This window comes from Triticum aestivum, chromosome 1B (genome assembly GCF_018294505.1).
Source record: "Triticum aestivum cultivar Chinese Spring chromosome 1B, IWGSC CS RefSeq v2.1, whole genome shotgun sequence".
NCBI classification, from domain to species: domain Eukaryota; kingdom Viridiplantae; phylum Streptophyta; class Magnoliopsida; order Poales; family Poaceae; genus Triticum; species Triticum aestivum.
This window is the reverse complement of record NC_057795.1, coordinates 476,076,910-476,087,318: the sequence shown is the minus strand read 5'-3', so window position 1 is coordinate 476,087,318 and position 10,409 is coordinate 476,076,910.

Genomic DNA, 10,409 nt, shown 5'->3' with positions numbered 1-10,409 from the left:
GGGGGGGGGGGCGGACCCCTATCTCATGGGGTCCTCGGGAGCTTCTTGACTTGCACTCCAAGCTCTCCGGATCTTGTTCGTTCCAAAAATCACGCTCCCGAAGGTTTCATTCTGTTTGGACTCCGTTTGATATTTCTTTTGTTCGAAATACTGAAATAGGCGAAAAAACAGCAATACGGGCTGGACCTCCGGTTAGTAGGTTAGTCCCAAAAATGATATAAATGTGTAGAACAAAGCCCATAAACATCCAAAAGGGGTAATATAATAGCATGGAACAATCAAAAATTATAGATACGTTGGAGACGTATCACGGGCCACCGTATTTCGTGAAAAAAAAACGTTTCCCCGTGACTGCTGGGACCTACCAGCTACACCTTCGCATACAAGGAAGTGCGTACGGGCAAAAAAACAACAAAATGATTCGCCAGCTGACTGCTGGGACCCACCCACCTTCGCACTCAAGGAAGTGCGTTCGGGCAAAAAAAAACCAAAATCATTCGCCCCCCTGACTGTTGGGACCCACCAGCTACATCTTCGCATGCAAGGAATTGCCTGACAGTCGGGACCCACCTGGTCAAAGCGTACGTAGCGTTGTCATTCTGGTCGCGAACGTGTACGTACATACTTGTAAGTGCATCTAGTGCCCCTTAGTGATTTTGGTGTATTGAAGACTTATAGGTTAAGGGACTAATGCGTTTGTGAGTGTACACAGGTCTATAAGTCTATGAGGAGTTTGATATTTATAGGGAAAGTCGACCCCTAAAAATGAATATCTTCGACTGAAGATTTTGGTATTTCTAAAGACTTTCATGAAGACTTTGAAAGTGAAGAAATTGGCGTTACCATGAAGACTTGATATTCATGCGAGGAATATGAAGCTTGAAGACTTTCGTTTTCATAGTTTTGTTTTTCTCTTTCTTGAGTCATAGGAAACACCGTACTGTTAAAGGGGGTCGAGGAAATACTAAGGAAAAATTTCCAAGTGATGCTCAACTCAAAATCCTAAACCTACCAAACCCTTCGAGTGAAGCCTTTGGAAATCTCATACAGTTCAGTCAATTTCTTCAGTGACAGAGACGAAGTTCTTCTGGTCACTGAGGAATTTGTTCTGATTGAGGAGTTAGGAATTCGCTAGTGCGGATTGCCTACACAGTGAGGAACATGATAGCCCTGAGGAATTTGAGAGTCAAATTTCTGACCGTTGCTGTGCTGCGCGCCAGCTGTCCCAAAATATCTTATCCACCTAACGGTCATATCAGACAAGGGCATTTATGTCTTATCATGTCGGGCTGCTCCCTAGGCTATAAATAGCTGCCCCCTACAACCACTAGTTGGTTGGCTGCTCCGAGAGAAACTAACACTTGTCATTTGAGAGCAACCCATCCTCCGAGGACTTTGAGAGAAAATCATCGAGTGAGGAAAATCCCAAACCCAAACACCTACAAACCCCAAAGTGATTGAGCATCACTGAAGAGATTGATCCTGCGTGGATTCGACACTTGTTACCTTTGAAGACTGTGCTTCTTCCAAACGGTTAGGCGTCATGGTCTAGAGCATCCAAGAGGAATTGTGGATCGCCGAGTGACCGAGTCTGTGAAGGTTTGGAAGTCGCCTGAAGACTTACCACGAGTGATTGGACAAGATCTGTGTGATCTTAGTTCAAGGAGAATACAGTGAGGACTTGGTGTCCTGAGCTGCGTGCTCAGCGACTGGGTGTCCGGGACTGCGTGTCCTCGAGTTTAAATACTCAGCCACTCGAACCAGATGTACAACTGAGACAGCAGTTGGAACTGGTCTACCAAATCATTGTCTTCACCAACCTTACTGGTTCTATTTCCTCAACTCTTTCATTTCCTCATTACTGTGTTGAGTGATTGTTCATATCTGTGTTTGAAGACTTTGACTGAAGACTTTCTCAATTTCCTCAGTTCAATTTCTTCAGTCTGTTTGTCTTCATCTTGTGTTATCCTGTGTTTACGCTTTCTGTACTCTGTGCTTGTCTTCATTTCATCATGATGACTAAGTCTGTATCCTATTATGCTTATTTCTGAGTACTTATTCCGCTGCTAGTAGTTCTTCGCTAAGGTATTTCCTCACTGGCAAATTCCTCAGTGAAGAATTCATAAAAATCGCCTATTCACCCCCCTCTAGTCGATATAACGCACTTTCAATTGGTACCAGAGAAAGGTACTCCCTTGTTCTGTGTGATTTTGGTTTAACCACCTGGAGTTCTAGTTATGTCAACCGCAGGTATGATCAAGGTCTCCGCTGGGTGTCCTACCTTCGATGGCACGGACTACCCCTACTGGAAGAATAAGATGTGAATGCATCTTGAAGCAATTGACAACGATTTCTGGTACATTGTGGAAAATGGTGTTCCCTCAGTCACACCTTCTCTGAATGCTGCTGATGTGAAGAGATTCAAGCAACTCGATTCTCAAGCGAAGAATATCATATGTGGCCATCTGAGTAAAGGACAGTATGGTAGAGTGAGTGCTTTGGAAACCGCTAAGCTTATCTGGGATAGGCTCTCCAAAGTAAACGAAGGAGTCTCAACTCAACATGATTCTCGTGTTGACGTTCTTCGCAATCTCTTCAACCGCTTCAAAAGACTCAACAATGAAAATGTTCAGCAAACCTTCGATCGCCTCACTGACATCTCAAATGAGCTTCAAGCGCTTGGTGCCACTGATATCACCGACCATGAGGTGGTGAAGAAATTGCTGAGGTCGCTAGATTCCTCATTTGATACTCTGGCACTAATGATTCAAGAGCGAGCTGATTACAAGTCACTAGATCTCGTTGATATCCTCGAGAGGCTAAATGCTCATGAGTTCCAGCTTGCTGAAAAGAGAGATCTCTATGGTTCAAGCTATGGAAAAACACGTGCCCTGAAGGCCAAGGCTATGTCTGAATCTGAATGTGAAGACTCTGGTAGTAGCCTCGGTGATCCTGAAGAATTGAGCCAGGAGCTAGCACTGCTCGTGAAGAAGTTCCAGAAGTTCTCAAGACGTGGTCGCTTTGGAAAATCCTCAAGAAGCAGTGATTCCTCATCAAGTGACTATAAGAGAAGACTTTTGCACAAATGCAAGAAACCTGGTCACTATATTCAGGATTGTCCTCAATGGGAAATGGAATTAAAGAAGAAGAAATACAAGGATTACAGTTCTGATGACGCTAAGAAGAAGAAGAAATCTTCAAAATCTTCATCATCAAAATCGTCGAAGTCTTCATCTCACAAGAAGAGCAGCTCCAAGAAGGCTCGGGCATTCATTGGCAAGGAAATGGACTCTGAAGCTGAATCTGAGGAACATGAGGAAGAGGAGGCTTCTGAGGAGTCCGAGTCTGGTGTGGCGAGTTTGGCTCTCGCTACTGCTTTCCTCAGCAAGTCTATCTTCAACTCTGAAGAAATTGACCGCACAAACAAGGCTGACGAAGACAATGATGACTACGCTCCCACCTATTGCTTCATGGCAAAAGGTGCCAAGGTAACAAAATACCCCTCCTCTGAATCTAGTGAGGATGAATCTGATGAAAATCTTAAGCCCAGTTACTCTAAACATGCTAAGATTGCTGTGAAACAACAAAAGGCTATTGAAAAATTTCAAAACATGCTAGACAAAAGTGATGATATGTTGGGTGATGAAATGGACTGCACTAAAGACTTAACTGAAAATCTTCAGAGACTTCAGTCTAAGTTTGACAATCTTCAAAGTCATCATAACACTCTCTTATCTGATCACGAGAAGCTTTCTTATGAATTTATTCAAAGAAAGCAAGATCTTGAGAAGCTAAGAGTGAGTTATGAAGATCTTCATAAGGATCGCGATTCATTACTTGCTCAACAAATCCGCGCTACTCAAGAAGAATTTGTTCCTCCATGCCTAAAGTGCATTGAACGTGAATCTGCTAATTCTTCACCTGAATGTTCAAATGCTTCAACTGTTACAAATTCTTCACCCACCTCTGCTATTACTAATTCCTCATCTGAGGACATTTCTAGTACTACTAATGATGCAGGGCTGAAGGAATTGTACACGACAGGCATGTACAAAAGCCTCAAAGGGCATCAGATTCTTTGTGATGTGCTCAAAAAGCAGATCCTCAACAGAAACCCTAGGAAAGAGGGTATTGCCTTCGAGAGGAAACTCAATGCTGATGGAACATATTGGAAGCCTGAGCAGTACCCCAAAACATCATGGGTTGCTGCAAAGGGACCTCCAGTTGATCCATCTAACTTATCTGGCTTTACATGTGAATCTTCTCATTCTTCTGATGAGTCATTTGACTCCAACTATAAACTGTTCAAAAATCAGAATGGTGAAGTATTTGCTAGATATGTTGGGACTAACTGCAGGAACGGTTCCCATATGAAGAAAATCTGGGTTCCCAAAAGTTACGTTGAAAGTCTTCAGGTGAATGTTCTCATGACACCACCTGTGAAGAACAAGAACCCCAGATCAAATTCTTCATATGGACCTAATTCTTCACATGGATCAAATTCCCCAAATGGATCAAAGTCTTCATATGATCATCATCGTGCTAACCCCTCTGTTTTGCAGGGTAGAGCTAAGGGCTATGAATATGCGGATTATTCTTCAAATCATTATGTTCATAAGTCCTCGAAGAATTTCTCTGCTTATTCATATGCTTACCCTAACCCCTCTTATGTGAAACGAAATGGATTGGCCTCTATGCCACCTTTCTCATATGGTGCTCGCAGAGTGATGAACTCTTTTCCACCCCTTCAGATGTGGGTGGTGAAGAAAAAGAACTAATCTCTTATGCAGGGTCAGGTCTCCAGACGTGCTTTAAACTTCTGAAGAATTTGCTGGAGGCCTGACAAAGTGCCTGAAAGGACGCAGGCGAATCATGATGAAATGAACTTTCATTTCACACGTCCTCATACTGAAATATCTGTTTTACTGTTTGATGAAAGTCATCTAATGAACTTGATATCATATTCTTCACTGATGAAGTATATGAGATCGTAAGTTGCACTAATTCATCTGCAGGATGATCAGCCGAAAGTCAACAAGTGGGTTCTCGATAGTGGATGTACAAATCACATGACTGGTGACAAGAATCTATTGATGGATGCTCCCTTAACACCGTCACATCTGAAGCACATCATCTTCGCTGACAAAGGCAAAAGTCAGGTATTGGGTCTAGGTAAGGTTGCGATCTCAAAGGATCGACACATGGACAAAGTCATGCTTGTCGAGTCCTTAGGATACAACCTCATGTCTGTCTCAATGCTTTGTGATCTTGATATGGTTGTTGTCTTTGGAAGATATCGATGTGTTGTGAACATGGAAGTTGACTATTCCAAAGTCTTCGAAGGCTTTAGGAGAGGAGATCTGTATATTGTTGATTTCTCTACAGGACCACAACCAGCAATGTGCTTACTTGCAAAAGCTTCAGAAGGCTGGCTATGGCATCGACGACTTGGTCATGCTGGCATGAGGAATCTGAACACGCTTGCGAACAAGAAGCATGTCATTGGCATTGAGAATGTCAAATTCCTCAAGGATCACTTATGTGGAGCTTGTGAAGCTGGAAAGATGACCAAGGCCAAGCATCCAGCGAAGACTATCATGACCACTACTCGTCCATTCGAATTGCTTCACATGGATATCTTTGGTCCTAATCATTATTCTGCTGTTTCGAATGATGCATCTCTATATGGCTTTGTTATTGTTGATGACTATTCTCGTTACACATGGGTACACATTGTCACTTACAAACATGAAGTGCAGGAAATCTTCAAACGATTTTCCTCGAGGGCTTCAACCAACTTTGGTGTGAAGATCAAGCACATCAGAACTGACAATGGGACTGAGTTCAAGAATTTCGGTCTTGATGGCTATATTGATGAACTTGGTATTACACATGAGTTATCTGCTCCTTATACTCCTCAGCAGAATGGCGTCGTGGAGCGCAAGAACAGAACCCTCGCTGAAATGGCTCGCACTATGCTTGATGAATACAAAACGCCTCATCGTTTTTGTATTGATGCAATTGATACTGCGTGCCACATTATCAATCGGGTATATCTTCACAAATTCTTCAAGAAGACTCCCTACGAACTCCTCACTGACAAGAAACCCAATGTGAGTTACTTCAAAGTCTTCGGTGCTAAATGTTGGATTAGAGATCCTCATCACAATGCTAAATTTGCACCAAAAGCACATGAAGGTTTTATGCTTGGTTACGGAAAGGACTCGCACACCTACAGAGTCTTCAACAACATTCTTTACAAGGTTGTTGAAACTGTAGATGTGCGGTTCAATGAAACTAATGGCTCGCAAAGAGAGCACCTACCTTCTGTGATAGATGAACCAGAACCTGAGGATTCTATCAAGTTCAAGGCTACTGAGGATGTTATTCCTACCAAAGAATCTGTTGAAGAATTCATTCCAGAACATGAAGAAAATCGAGCTGGTGCACCTGATGAAAATGCTGAAGAAAATGGTGCTGAAGAAAATGCTGATCAAATTCCTCAATGACAACCAGCTCATCCTCGCATTGCAAAAGAAGTGCAAGTTGAAAAGATCATTGATGACATTCAAGCGCCAGGTCCTCTCACACGCTCAAAAGCTTCACATTTATCTAACTTTTGTGGGCACTATGCTTTTGTCTCTATTACAGAGCCCACTAAGGTAGATGAAGCATTTCTGGAGCCTGAGTGGATTCAGGCCATGCAAGAAGAATTACATCAGTTCGAGCTCAACAATGTCTGGGAACTGGTCAAACGTCCAGATCCTCGCAAGCATAATATCATCGACACAAAGTGGATCTACCGCAACAAGCAAGATGAAAATGGCCTTGTGGTGAGGAATAAGGCACGACTTGTAGCTCAAGGCTACACACAGGTTGAAGGAATTGATTTCGATGAAACTTTTGCACCTGTTGCTAGACTTGAGGCTATTCACATATTACTTGCTTATGCTAACCATCATAATATTATCTTACAACAAATGGATGTGAAAAGTGCATTCCTCAATGGTAAGCTTGAGCAAGAAGTATATGTTGCTCAACCCCCAGGTTTTGAAGATCCAAAGAATCCTGACAAAGTCTTCAGACTTAACAAGGCCCTGTATGGCCTCAAGCAGGCCCCTCGGGCGTGGTATGACACTTTGAAGGAATTCTTCATGAAGAATGGCTTCACACCCGGTTCACTCGACCCTACTCTCTTTACTAAATCTTATGATGGTGAACTGTTTGTGTGCCAAATATACGTTGATGATATTATCTTTGGTTGTACTGACCAACATTATAGTGATGAATTTGCCTATATGATGAGTAAAGAATATCAAATGTCTATGATGGGAGAGTTGAAATTCTTTTTAGGTCTTCAAATTCGTCAACAACACAATGGTATATTCATATCTCAGGAGAAATACCTCAAGGAAGTTCTGAGGAAATTCGGCATGCAAGATTGCAAAGGCGTCAAAATTCCTATGGCCACAAATGGCCATCTATGCACTGATGAAAATGGTATTGACTTCGATCACAAGGTATACCGCTCCATGATTGGCTCTTTATTGTACCTATGTGCATCTAGGCCAGATATAATGCTTAGTGTTTGCATGTGTGCCCGATTTCAAGCTGCACCGAAGGAATCACACCATAAGGCTGTGAAGCATATTCTTCGATATCTAGCTCACACACCAACACTAGGATTATGGTACCCCAAGGGCTCTACTTTTGATCTCATTGGATATTCTGACTCTGACGATGCTGGTGATCGTGTGGACCGCAATCAACATCTGGTACTTGTCATTTCCTCGGACGATCTTTGGTCTGTTGGTCCTCAAAGAAACAGAACTGCGTATCACTGTCTACTACAGAGGCTGAGTACATTGCTGCTGGTTCTTGCTGTGCTCAACTGCTATGGATGAAGCAAACCCTCAAGGACTACGGCATCAACGTGAAGAATGTGCCTCTCCTCTGTGACAATGAGAGTGCCATCAAGATTGCTCACAACCCAGTTCAGCACTCGAAGACAAAGCACATACAGATTCGTCATCATTTTCTTCGTGATCATGTGTTGAAGGGCGACATCTCCATCGAACACATGAAGACTGAAGAACAGCTAGCCGATATCTTCACAAAGCCCTTGGATGAGAAGAGATTTAGCAAGTTGCGGTGTGAGCTAAATATCTTAGAATCTTCAAATGTTCTTTGAAAAGGACACACATCCTCACACTTATGCAAAATTGATGACTTAGATGTGCAACACATGAAGAAACGTTTTTCTTCAATCAATGAAGAATAACACTCTAAGTGTGAAGAAATTAATGAAGAATTTGATTCTCAGAACCCTACGACAATTGTACGCGATGTCTGAAATCATCATTCTTATATGGTGGGTCACGCCACCACCAAAGTTGAAAATCTTCATTTTTGAAATTCCTCAGTTTTGAAATTCTTTAGTTTTTTTCAAATTCTTCAACTTTGCAAAATCCTCAATGTTTCCATTGTTTTTCTTCATTTGACTATATATATATGAGTTTATGTCCTCTGCATCATTCACTTATGGCTATTTCTTCAAGTTGCATTTTTCTACTAAGTGAATGTGATCGGACCCTTGCCCCTCTATGCTATACTCAACCCAATCTATTCACAAATTCTTCATGTGCGTTCTATTTGAAACTCGTTCAAAATCTTCACTGTGTCTTTGGCAGCTGAAGAATTTGCAAACGGAACTTTAAAACTAATCTTATCAAAATTTTCGGTTTTACCGCTCAATCCGTTCCGGATCCCACGATAGACTTATCTATTCACCCACGATCTAACACGATCTAACACGATCTCCACTCCTCAGTACGTGGGTGACACATGTCAAGCGAAGGAGAAGGGTCAGGGGCAGGTTTGTCCAAAATCTTCGGGCGAATAGTTTTTTTTTCACTACGACTATAAATACCCCCTCATCCCTTCCTCACTTCCTTTACTCCGCTCGACCGCTCTCTCTCTCGCTCGAGGTCCTCAAACCCTAGCGCCGCCGCTACTCCATCGTCGCCGGTGAGGAAGAGCTTGACTGCCTCGACCTCATCGCCATCGTACTCACGCCGACCGCGGAAATCTTCACTCCGCCGCTGCCATAGCTGTCTTCCTCTGCCAAGTTAGGGCGTGGAAGATCTACATCAACGAACTTCACTGTTCTTCTTCACAGTTTGTCGTGTTCTTCATTAAGGGTAATTAAAAGTTATATTTACTACCCCTTTTGATTCGAAATTTCACAACAAAATCTTCAAAGGTGTTTTATTCTTCAAATCCTCACACACAAAACACCTCACTAGTCATCTGTTCTTGATTCATTTCTCTAAGCGTAATTTTTCTTCAAGATTCCTCAATTATGTGGATCCTCGATCTATACAACTCTGGAACCTAAGACGAAGAACGCGTAGTGAAATTCTTCAAAGCTCATCTGGTTAAATTCCTCAAACTTGTTCTTTTTGAAAAACCTTCTGAGAACGCATATGACCTCTCCAAATTCCTCGCAACTATACTCTGTTCACAGGTACTCATGTCCGCTGCTGAATCACTAGGTTCTCATCAACTTAACTCATTTGCAGCATTCCTCGAAGAAAAGTTGCACACTTCTTTAGAAAATTCAATTGTTCAAATTCCTCATCTGAAGAATATGACTGATGGTAAGAGGCCGCAGAAAGGAGGAAAGAAGCTAGAGGTCATGACTGCATTTGAAATACCTGAGGACATCTATGCTGATTATTGCACACCTGATGAGGCTAAGTATGGAAAAGAAACCAAAACTCAGCGCAAGGTGCGCATATAGAAGATTGAACGGAGATGGGCAAGAGAATGGAGGGAGTACAGATGTGTGACTCCAAAGTATATGAAGAAATTCGCACTTAATCGTCCATGCCCAAGATCTCCATTGGCACCTGGCCAAAGAGCTGACCCCACCAGCATCAAGCGTGGTGAGGATTTTCCTGAAGAATGGGCCAAGCGCCAAGCTAAGTTGGCGAGACAAGCTAAAGAAGCAGTGAGGAAATTCAATGAAGACTCTGCTGCTGCTACTGCCACTGAGGCCTCTGTCAAGCCAAGAAAATCAATGACAAAGAAGCCTGCTCACAAGCCAAGTGCTTCACCAACTATGATCTCACGACCAAGTTCCTCACCAATGCCCTCACGGCCAGAATCTTCAAAGCCCTCACGGCCAGATTCTTCAAAGCCCTCACGGCCAGTACCAACTACTGCTCCTCCTCCAAAGTCCTCAGCTGCTCCGACAAAGTCCTCAACACCTGTACATCTGGCTACATGACAAAGGACAACATGCATCTCTATTGCCTCTAGTGCCTTAGCAAGTTCCTCAGCTGCACCAAAATCTTCATCAGGCCCCACTCTGTTGAAGACTAAGGCAACGGCTGGTCGAGGTACTC